This window comes from Danio rerio, chromosome 19, assembly GCF_049306965.1.
Source record: "Danio rerio strain Tuebingen ecotype United States chromosome 19, GRCz12tu, whole genome shotgun sequence".
Classification (NCBI taxonomy): domain Eukaryota; kingdom Metazoa; phylum Chordata; class Actinopteri; order Cypriniformes; family Danionidae; genus Danio; species Danio rerio.
The window spans coordinates 1,585,018-1,597,757 of record NC_133194.1 but is presented as its reverse complement, the minus strand read 5'-3'; the positions used below and the strand labels follow the sequence as shown (position 1 = coordinate 1,597,757).

The 12,740-nt window shown below is 35.5% G+C and overlaps 1 long non-coding RNA gene across 2 annotated transcripts; it reads left to right on the top strand.

The window, feature by feature from the left end:
• Positions 1 to 4,692: 4,692 nt before the first annotated feature.
• On the top strand, positions 4,693 to 7,686 carry LOC137488456 (uncharacterized). Of its 2 annotated transcripts, XR_012395167.1 has the most exons (6): positions 4,693 to 4,950; positions 5,284 to 5,402; positions 6,302 to 6,429; positions 6,613 to 6,688; positions 7,004 to 7,046; positions 7,144 to 7,686. It is a non-coding gene; the product is annotated as an uncharacterized lncRNA (long non-coding RNA). The 2 variants fall into 2 exon arrangements; XR_012395168.1 differs by lacking the exon at positions 5,284 to 5,402 and having other exon boundaries at positions 4,825 to 4,950.
• Positions 7,687 to 12,740: the final 5,054 nt, after the last annotated feature.

The window sequence follows — 12,740 nt, the reverse complement described above, 5'->3', positions numbered from 1 at the left end:
GAACCAGCTTAAACCAGCTCAAGACATACTAAGAACCAGCTTAAACTAACTCATGACCTGCTAAGAACCAGCTTAAACCAACTCAAAACATACTAAGAACCAGCTTAAACCAACCTATAACAACTCATCACCTGCTAAGAACCAGCTTTAACCAGCTTAAACCAACTCATGAAATGCTAAGAACCAGCTTAAACCAGCTCAAGACATACTAAGAACCAGCTTAAACTAACTCATGACCTGCTAAGAACCAGCTTAAACCAACTCAAGACATACTAAGAACCAGCTTAAACTGACTTAAACCAACTCATGACCTGCTAAGAACCAGCTTAAACCAGTTCAAGACATACTAAGAACCAGCTTAAACTAACTCATGACCTGCTAAGAACCAGCTTAAACCAACTTAAAACATACTAAGAACCAGCTTAAACTGACTTAAACCAACTCATTACCTACTAAGAACCAGCTTAAACCAACTCAAGACCTGCTAAGATAGACTTACCACCTGACCGATCCTTCCACCCATCCATATATGCGGCGAGCCACCTGACAAACTGGTAACCGCAGAAAAGCTGCCCACATGTCAGCTGGTAGCTCAAAAATTAACAGAAGCTGATGGCGGCATCCCACCGCCCCTGTAGCATTCATTATGAAGACGAATGCAGCCGTATGTATCTCTGGCTACATAATTCACACTCTCCAGAAATGTATACAGAGGTGCATTTTCACAATGAGCTGGTTTTGGCAAAGTGTGCTCCAGTGTCTGATAATAATTCACTGTAGGAATCTTGGATCATATATCAGATTATCTGTGTGTGAAACTGACTGCAGTTCATCTTCTGAAAAGCTTCAGTTCACACACGTGGACAGCAGTCACTGCTACTACAGATAACAGACCTATAATGCAGGCATCCTGAATTCTGTCCAACTTTCACTCGTCCTCAAGCAGGATCAGGGGGAGGTTGTGGGAATATGCATTCTGGGAAATGAGGTATACTGCGCTGTATTCATATTCTCGTGGGGCGCCGGCTGTCCTCAGGCTGAACGTGAGCGCATGGCATGACGGTGACCCTCTTCACCTCACACATACACTTCATGCATTTAAACACACACCTTCACATGAACACACATGCAGCGGAATGTGGAAGTGACTGTGTGTGACTGCTCTTATTCATCACAAGTCATTGTGGTTTACACGTAACAACCCAGATAGGTGAGTTTAGTGTCATTTTAAAAATTAACCCAATGGTTGGGTTTGTCCATATTTAACCCAACTTCAAGTTATTTAAACCCAACCCTACATATAGCTCTTATAAAAAAAAAAAAAAAAAAAATATATATATATATATATATATATATATATATATATACATACATACATATATATATATATATATATATATATATATATATATATATATATATATATATATATATATATATATATATATATACATACATATAAAAAATATATATATATATTTATATACATATATATATATATATATATATATATATATATATATATATATATATATATATATATATATATATATATTAGGGGTGTCAAAATTAATTGTTTCTTCGGTGCACCGCGATGCAGACGCGGACAATAAGGTATTGGTTCAGTAATAATCATAACCGGTTAATATGTACTGACGTCATTTATCTCCTATGCGCTCTGTCGCGAGGGAGGTGAGCGCGAGTATTTACAACACTCAGCCAACCCAGGGCCAGCCCGTGGCATAGGCACCAAAGGCAAATGCTAAGGGTGCTGTATATCCATGGGGGCGCCAGAAAGGAGCGCGGTTCAGTTGGTTTTGTTTTCAAAATTCCTGACACACATTCAGTTATAGACGGCAATAACTCAAAAACATCTTACCCTAAAAAGATCTAAAGTGTGTTTCCTACAAAAAGCCAAAGCTGGTTATGTTTCACTGCTGTCTTTTTATTTTTTTCGCTCGATATTACGAGCACTGCTCCGTTTAAGCCCTCGCAATATTTGCTTAGCCGGGAGAGCTCGCGCTGAGAGGAGCTCAGTAAGGGACCGTCGGAAAAGTGCTTCTTTTTTTTCGTTTTTTTTCGTTTTTTCGTTCACACCTCTAATATATATATATATATATATATATATATATATATATATATATATATATATATATATATATATATATATATATAAATCGCGATTCTCATTTTAGCCAGAATCGTGCAGCTCTACTATAAATGGATCATTTTCTCCTTACTGCTCTATCTTAGTTTTGGAAGAATCCCCCCTTCCACCCCAGCTCCTCCTTTTCCTCTCTTTTCTAAAGGGGGAGCTCTCGAGACTTACCTGATCTCGGATCTCCTGATATACTTATTGATCGGGCGGGAGCCCTGGGCTCAAATATCTCCGAGCTCAGGGTTCTCTCCCGGGACAGCATGCCATACCTGCTATAAATGCCAAGCATAGCTAAGTGGGAACTCTTGAAACATATATGGGTTATTTTAACTCAAACAATGGGTCAAATATGGACAAACACAACTATCGAGTTAGAAATTGTAAATAAATGTTTATGGGTTGTTTTAACCTAAACGTTGGGTAAAATATTGACCAACACAACCATCGAGTTAGAAGTTGTGAAGAAATGTTTATCGGTTGTTTTAACTCAAATGTTGGGTCAAATATGGACAGAAAGTCATATGAATGTACTTTTTAAATGAACCCAACTGTTGGTCGTGTCTATATTTGACCCAACATTGGATTTTGAGTTAAAACATCCCAGCATTTTACTCCAAAAAAATTGCTGGGATGTTTTAACCCAGATGTTTGGTCAACTATATTAACAGTTGGGTTCTGAATGTACTTTATAAGCTGTGTTTGTGAGTAAACGTGCTCCAGCAGAGACTGTGAGGTGTTCAGCGTGAGGGTTTTCTGTCCCACATCTACATTCAGCAGCAGACGGATGGGTCACCGCGGAGGTGTGTGTGTCCTCCTCCTCCAGCGTCTGTCAGCGGCGTCGCTCTGCTTCAATATGCTGCTTGATCCGTCACTGTCTGCTGCTGGGTCTGCATCGGTCTGAAGAGCGTGTTTATTCCTGATCAACTGCTTCATAACACTGCTCACCACAAACCTGATGAACCCAGAAGTAATGCTGAGATGATGATGGTGATGAAGATGGTTCTTGGATCAAATATGAAGTTTAATTAGAATTTAATTGGGGAAAAAATGAACCCAACATGCATTTTTAGAGTGATAGTTGATATAAAAAAATATTTGACCTGATTATACTTCACAGCACTGCATGGATCTGCTGTTTGTGTGATTTTGATCAGGATCGCAGCGGTCTGTTCCTCTTGATGGTGGTGTGGATCAGCTCAGCTTTTCCTTCTTTCTCCGTCACCTGAGGACAGAATCAAAGACACTTAAGGAGACGCTTCAGTTCAATCACACAGAAGAAACAGACAAGGACATCAGCAGCAGCATGTTGATTACAAAATATTGCTTCTTACCTATAATCGAGCTCCCGTTAATCTAACCAACCCTCTGTCCCGCTACAATCCAACTCTCTCTTTAAGATCTCAAATCTCAGGGCTTCTGCTAGCAGAATATGACTGATAACTGCATCATTTATTTAATTAACCTTACAGTTTTATTTTCATCACTTTAATTTTCTTTAAATGCCGTTTCCACTGGAGTAAATAGTCCCAGGTGAAAAAAAAGTGCACTAAAATGCACTTATTTAAGTATACTTAGTACACTTTTCAGTAATGTACTAAAAGTGCTCTATTTTCGCACACTAATTTTGTACTTAATGTACTAAAAGATAGTATTAAGTATATGTTGAGATAAACTTAATACCATCTAAGTGCACTCAACTGTGCTATTTTGAGACACCCTGAAATTGAACTAAAATGTGCTTTTAACATGCTATATCTGTATTTTAAAAATATATATTTAGTTACAACTAGAAATACACTTAAACCCTACTTTTAAACATTTATAAATACATTTAAGAATAGCTTAAAGCATAATAGTAATATATTAAAAGAATATACAAAATGTGAAAGCAGTGTGCTAAAATACACTTTATTTAAGTATACTTAGTACACTTTTCAGTAATGTACTAAAAGTGCTCTATTTTCGCATACTAATTTTGTACTTAATGTACTAAAAAATAGTATTAAGTATATGTTGAGATAAACTTAATACCATCTAAGTGCACTCAACTGTGCTATTTTGAGACACCCTGAAATTGAGCTAAAATGTTATTTTAACATACTATATCTGTATTTTAAAAAATATATTGTTACAACTAGAAATACACTTAAACCCTAATTTTAAACATTTAAATATATTTATGACTAAATTACAGTATAATAGTAATATATTAAAGGATATACACATTGTACAAAAGTGTGCTTAATACTGTATTAAAAGTGCTCCATTTCCCAAACTGATTTTGTATTTAATGTACTAAAAATTAGTATTAAGTACATTTTAAGATAAATATTGCAAAATATTGCATTCATATTAAGTGTACTTAAGAACAATTTTTGGGAAAATGTACTTCTACTACAATACATTACTAATAGATTTTTATATATAACTTATTTTAAACTTAGGATTAGTATGTAAACAGTGTACTAAAATCAACTAATGTGTGAAACATTTAAAGCACACTTTTGAAAAACACACTAATAAAAGTCTTTTGGATGTTTTTTCTGTACACAGCAAATTCATCAGAGTTAAATTCTCGGTGTTGAAGCATTTCAGAGTAAAGTGTTGACGTTAAAGAGTTATATTTTGATAAATGAATATAATAAGAGTTAGAATTGATTTTATTCAGTGCGAAATCAAGGAGTTATCTTTTCAACACTTGGTGGTGTTATTTCCAACATCCGGGAATTCATGCAGCCCCAGTCACTGATGAATTTTCCAGCCGCCATTTTCCAGGTTCAGAACAGCAACTGGTGAGTCAAACTACCTAAATGTTGGTATTTTACTGACTTTCTTTAAGGAAATACAGTTGTAAACATATTGTTAAGTTAATAACTTTAGAATGGAGTGACAATTTTAAACTTCTGCGGTTCATTCATGGTCGTTTGTGTAACTTGTCTAACGTTAGCTTAACTGCAGTCCTATTGACTTTTTTTCCAAGAATGTTTTTTATATATGCCCACGCATACATAGTGCATAAAAACATCAAATGTACATGTTCAACACATTTCTGTCACGCTTAATGCCATTTTGTGCGTTGTTACCCATCTGTAAAATAAAATCGACACTTCTCCTTTAATTCGAAGCAAACTAGCGAGGGAATCCCCGGACTCCGAGCCACCTAGCCTAACGTTACTCTGCCCGGATGCTAACAGCAACACAGGACGGTTTCCATAAGCTCTGGAGAGTTTCTAAAACATATCTGGTGAGTAAATGAACATATGCTTACTTGTAAAAGGCTTCCTGACTAAAACATATGATTGTTTGTTATTCGTGTATGTTAATTTGGTTATTTTAAACACCGCGGCCCTTTTATACTGGTTCATTCGTGGCCGTCCATATACCGTTAGTCCATAAACTCGCGTGATAACGTAACTACGCTTGAATTATATTAAGTGTTGACAACCATTAAAGTCGGAATGTTAACATTAATGTCTTTAAATGACCGCGTTTGCACTCAGACATTTAACGTTACAGAAGTCTTCCGGAAGTTGCGGGACTAACGTTAACGTTATCCCGCAAATGCACAGAGATTCCCAGATGCCCAAGTAGATGCCCGCAAATGAATGATAATCTCGCGGAAATCGCGCGTCTCCCGCCCGGTCATTAAACACTTTGCACACCCCTCTCCACCGCATCCCTCCCAGCTCTTCAGGTACGTCGCGCGCAAGTCACCCCCACCGCTCTTCAGGTACTCATCTCTCCCGCTACCTCCCGCAAATCAACTCTGTATCCCCCGAAAATGACTTTTCCCAACTCGGGATGTTTGACGTTAGTAAGTTAGGCTATTTCTGTAGTCAGGAACATCTTAGTCAAGCTTTTTCTCCCGCATGATGTTGTGCTTAAAATTATAGGCTAAACTTAAAGACAATTTAGTGCGTTGTAAACAGCCACCTGTCTGTAAAAAATTAATCAACTGATTCATATTTGAGCAGCCTAATGATGATACAGGTTTGATTTGTAGATTTATTATCAATAATCAACATCTGAATCAAAAGATATCTGAAAAAGTGTGAGGCATACTTTGTGATGTTCATCTCTCTTTTTTAATCTGAAGGTTATGCATATGTGTTAGATACTAATGTTTTGTTGTTTTTTTAACAGCTACAGTTCTCTATACAATAACACAAGACCCTGTGACGATTGGCTGATTAGAGACAGATGGTGTATTTCCAGAGTTGGTGAAATGACCAAGCACACCTTCTTGGTCATATGTGGTGATAATAATGAAGGTATGTTTGATAAAGTTCTGTATTTGTTTCACAATAAGCTGAGAGGGTATTAGAGCATTAGAGAATAACAAATGACATGAAGGTGATAAGTTTTGTATTGTGGGTGAACTGTTACTTAAATAATGTTTTGCTCTTTGCTTTGTGCTTTGCACTTTTCCTCTTCTGCTTATCCTAATATTTTAGATTATATTTGGACCTGAAACATCTGCTAGACTCCAGGAAAGGTGGCGTCAATACTGGACTTGAAAGGGCCTAACTGGTAAAGAAACACGCATGCACACACACACACACACACACACATACACACGCGCACACGCTTACAGAAAACTGTAAGTTTATGAATATTTTTTACACTGTGGCCAATATTTTGGGGAAGTCAGCATCACTAAAATGATATAAAAGATTTTAAGCTCCTCTAAATTTAGCTCCAAGTGTTGTGTTAAATGCAGGATTCTGGACAGACAGCTGCCTGTTTTTCCAGTTCTAGTCATAGTGGTTAACCTAATTGTTTTTGGAGATCCAACAGTGATGTATGTGTTTTTTCTACTTTTCCATATCCTGTCACCTCAACCAGCTGGGAGAGTCAAGTTGTGGATCATCATGAAGATTTTCAAAAGGTGAGTTTAGATTTCTTGAATGTTTTATTTACTTTAAATGTTCTTTTAAATATATCATAGAATTTGATTGCAATTTGTTTTTAAACATTTTTCTTAGTCATGCTGGAGTCTTGAAGAGTTCTTAGATGAGCATCACCCTATATCCGTGCATCAAGAACCACCAGACGAGCGATCAGCAGCTGCTAAATCGTCATGGATAAAAAGGTCATCCTGTGGCTGGGAAGCACTTCATTCACAGGACATGCTTGATGAGATTTCCTAGCTCCAGTTTGTTTTCACATAAGTTTACAGCATTTATACCTTAATTTAAACTGCTGTGTTTGATATGGAGGACCAAGGAAATACCAGAAGTGAAAGATTTGCACGCCAAGTTGTTTAAAATGTAATTTCAGAAGAAAACTATGAGTTCAGAAGAAAACTATGAGTGACGCTATATTGAACTTTCAAATTGCTCTGATGAAACATCAAGTTTGGACCAAAGGACTGAAACAGCCTTTTTGAGCACTGGTCATACATATCTTGTTGATACTGTCTGTACTAATAAAATATTTAAAGCATATTTGACATTGTTGCATTTTAAAAACTGAATGAATTGTTGAAGTGGTGAATGTTTTCAAATAAAATGTTTTTTATTTTATAATTTACAGTCTATTTGACCTTTTTACCATATTTACACTCAAGAGAGTTGAATAAAATAAATATATTACACCAGGCGGTGTTAAATATAGTTACATTTTTTAACTCTGCCCAGAGTTAAAATTAACCCTTACTTCGGTGTCAATGTGCCAACCCTTTTGAAAGTGTTGATTTAACTTTGTTTTGAGTGGACCCCATGAGACACTTTCAAAGTGTTGAAATTAACACCCATAGAGTTGTTTTGGGTTCCCATATTTTGCTGTGTAGTGTACTTTATTGTAGTACACTAAAAAATTATTTAAGTATTACTGGTATTTTTGTCAAGTGTACTAAAGTCCTACTGAAGTATAAACATACTTTTAATTAGTATATTTATAGTATAAAACCATCAAACTTTTATTTAACACAAAAAAATAACAATATACTAAAAAATGTATTTGCGGGTATTTAAGTGTATTTTAGTTGCATTTAATTATATTTATTTTTCACCTGGGGTGTCCTGGAGTATCTCAGGATCAGAGCTGGATTATTCAGATGCTCTTATGAAACTCCAGAGCTGCTCTTTTTCCATCCGAACCTCCCAATCAATGCATCTCTCTCCGTCTCTGGAGATCCAGACACACGGCACTATCGACTCGGCTCCGCTGCTATTTCATGAATATTTCATGTCCACAAACATGTCAGTAAACGTATGGGACGGCAGAGTTTTCACGCCGACTGATTCTTCAGCATCATGCGACAATCAGACACCTGTTCAACACACATGATCCTCCTCTCAACAACATGCGTAACATTGCATATGTTCAGGTGCGTCACTGTACAGTCTGAAAGGAGTATATCCTCTAGATAGCTGTTTAATCACTAAATATTGTACACTGCAAAAAATGCTTTTCTTACTTATAATTTTTGTCTTGTTTCTAGTCCAAATATCTAAAAGTTCTTAAATCATGAAGCATTTTCTACACAAGCAAAACATATTGTCTTGTTTTAATAATAAATAACCTTGTCACTAATTGAAAAACAAGGTTATTTTGCTTACCCCATTGGCAGATTATTTTGCTTGATTTAAGAAAAAACTCACTTCATTTTGGCTTATAATTTCTTAAAACATAACAATATGTTTTGCTTGTGTAGAAAATGCTTCTTTTAATAAATGAACTTAATATATATATATATATATATATATATATATATATATATATATATATATATATATATATATATATGTATGTATATATATATATATATATATATATATATGTATGTATATATGTGTATATATATATATATATATATATATATATATACATATATATTAAGGGTGTCACGATCCTCCAAATCCTCGATTCGATTACATTTTCGATTCTAAAGGCACGATTCGATTCGATTTTCGATTATGAATAATTAATTAAATAATGACCAATTAATTATTTGTAGCCTACCGTTTAAACTACCTGACCTGCATGGTCTTTGTTTTACCCATAAACAAATCATACAGTAAATGAATAAAGGCAAGATACACACATAATTACCACCTGTCAATCACTTTTTCTGCGGGACTCGTGAATAGGCAGTGATCTGTGTCGTTATAATGGCGTCGCTAAAAAAGACGCACAACCAACAGGAACCAGCCAACAGTATCTGAGGTGTTCGCTAAAATGACTAAGTACAAGTGAGTGAAAGATTGAAGCAGTCTACTGATCCTCTGACTGCCTGAACCTGCTGTCTCGAGCCCATGGCTGTGTGTGTGCGTCTGTCTGTGTGTGTGTGTGTCAGAAATGCTACACGCCACTGTGGATGTCAAATCGTTGTCGTTCTAAAATGCCATTTAAAAACAAAGACCGTGTAAACAGGGCCTGAGTGTGTACTTTTCGCGAGCGGAATTGCAACGGGGGCGGGCGGAGGATCGCGATGCCGGTGTTGTCTATCGGACGAACCCTAATACGTACATAGCAGAGCTTGCAAAACTGTGTTTTTTTTGTCGACAACACGAACGTTGTCAACATAACTCACTGGAAATCCAAAATGCTTCCACACCGGCGACTTCATTGAAAGAGGAGAGGGTTTAAGTTCTGTCGACGGGTCTCCTGCTTCTGCAGTTTAACAAGCACTTCAACAAGCCTGTTTTTTCCCGCTTGCCAAGCCAAGCTGACGTGACATGGGGGCGTGGCAGCATCGACGATTCTATTTTTTGATTCGATAATCGAAATTAGCATAAATTAAGCATAAATTTTGATCGATTTCGATTAAAAATCGAAATCGTGACACCCCTAAATATATATATATATATATATATATATATATATATATATATATATATATATATATATATATATATATATATATATATATATGTATGTATATATATATTTAAAATAAATGTTTGACCTTCTTACCATGCTCTATTCAAGCAGGTCTTTTACCTGTAGTGGATATTTTCTTACTCAGAACCAAAGCATGCGTGTATCGCTTGTACGTCTGAATAGTAAGTGGCCTTATTAGATGTTAGTGTGGATTCTGACCATGTAAGAGCGATTGAGGCTCGACGGAGGCCGAGGCGCGCCGTGAAACTCAATCTCACGCCATAATTGGCAGCGATGGATCTTTAACAAGAGGGAGAGACGTCAAAATCAAATTACTCTCAGTGGTTGTGGCTGCGCGTGATGCTCCTGTTGATTGTGAATTTTTTTTAGAGGGTTCTTTCACACCTCATTGGATTTCAATTAGCAGGTGATAAGGGCCCTCATTGTCGCCGTTAACCGGCTGCACTCTTTGACATTTCACCGGCAGGGTGGAGAGAATTCATTTCCATCCCTGGCTTTTCCTCTTTTCTTCAGCTTAAAGCAGAGACATGAGTGCTGACGGGTGAGAACCGAAGCTCTGACAGCTCCATCAAACCTGCGGAAAGACTTGAAGGCATACATCTGCGGCTACTGGCCGCTTATATTTTGTAAAAAATTCAGTGATTTCAAAGGTTACAAAAACCGTAACAACGCTACAGTAAAATATATTTAAACTGTTTAAGAATTAGTTAATTACTTATAAGTAATTCAGTTATGAACAGTGAGGAATAGCTACTCTGTTTATGCAAATTTAATACCAAGACCTAATGTCCTTATTAGCTTTATACTGTCACTTTTGGTGATTCTGTAGTTGCTATAGTAACAAAACAATTGTAGTAAAGTAACTGAATTAATTTGTTGTGATTCGACAGTTGCTATGGTAACAACAACTATAATAAAGTAATTGAACTAATCTGTTGTCGTAATTCTATAGTTGCTATGGTAATGCAACAACTACAGTAAATAAATTTCATTGATCTGTTGTGATTCTGAAGTTGCTATGGTAACACAACCATAGTAAAGTAATTTGAATTGATCTGTTGTGGTGATTCTACAGTTGCTATGGTAACACAACTATAGTAAAGTAATTGAATTGATCTGTTGTGGTGATTCTACAGTTGCTATGGTAACACAACTATAGTAAAGTAATTGAATTGATCTGTTGTGGTGATTCTACTGGTGCTATGGTAACACAACAACTATAATAAACTAATCGATCTGTTGTAGTGATTCTGCAGTTGCTATGGTAACACAACTATAGTAAAGTAACTGATTATTCTGTTGTGTTGATTCTACAGTTACTATGGTAACAACAATTATGTCAAAGTACTTGGATTAACCTGTTTTGGGGATTCTAAAGTTGCTATGGTAACACAACTATAGTAAAGTAATTGAATTATTCTGTTGTGTTGATTCTAAAGTTGCTATGGTAACAATAATTATAGTAAAGTACTTTGATTAACCTGTTTTGGTGATTCTACAGTTGCTATGGTAACACAACTATAGTAAAGTAACTGAATTATTCTATTGTGTTGATTCTAAAGTTGCTATGGTAACAATAATTATAGTAAAGTACTTTGATTAACCTGTTTTGGTGATTCTACAGTTGCTATGGTAACACAACTATAGTAAAGTAACTGAATTATTCTATTGTGTTGATTCTAAAGTTGCTATGGTAACAATAATTATAGTAAAGTACTTTGATTAACCTGTTTTGGTGATTCTACAGTTGCTATGGTAACACAACTATAGTAAAGTAATTGAATTGATCTGTTGTGGTGATTCTACTGTTGCTATGGTAACACAACAACTATAATAAACTAATCGATCTGTTGTAGTGATTCTGCAGTTGCTATGGTAACACAACTATAGTAAAGTAACTGATTATTCTGTTGTGTTGATTCTACAGTTACTATGGTAACAACAATTATGTTAAAGTTCTTGGATTAACCTGTTTTGGTGATTCTAAAGTTGCTATGGTAACACAACTAGTAAAGTAACTGAATTATTCTGTTGTGTTGATTCTATAGTTGCTATGGTAACAATAATTGTAGTAAAGTACTTGAATTCATCTGTTGTGGGGATTCTACAGTTGCTATGGTAACACAACAACTAAAGTAGTATAAATTAGCCTTTACTGTAGTTTTCTACACAAAAAAAAGACCTTTGCTGCTTGTTTAAATTTTTTAATTAAAATTAGTTGATTTGAACTTAATTGTTTTGTGTTAAATCCACTTAAAATTGTAAAACAATTAATAAAGTTATCCGATTTATGTTGGGGCACATGAAGTAATTGTGAGGAGCCCAGAATTTTTTACGGTGTAGGGTATATTAGTATAATACACCACAGTTAACTGTAGTAAAACTTGAAGTATACTACAGTATTTAATATAGATTATCAGTTCACTACAGTAATCAGTGGCATCATTCATTATTAAAGGGATGTAAATATAAAATATACAGTGTAAAACACTTGGTTTAAAAACACTATAGTATTTACTGTAAATGACTGTAAATGTATTTTTAATCCACAGATGGACAGCCGCCCACAAAGAGACTGAATTATTGCGCTCCACATGATAAGATAATAACACGTACACAAATCTCCAGATAAACTGAGTCGGCGCTGCAGTTTCAGGGGAAATAACGATGTGGGATTGGCCCAATTACTCAAACAGAAGATTCAATTTAAATGTAAAATTATATCTGTTATATG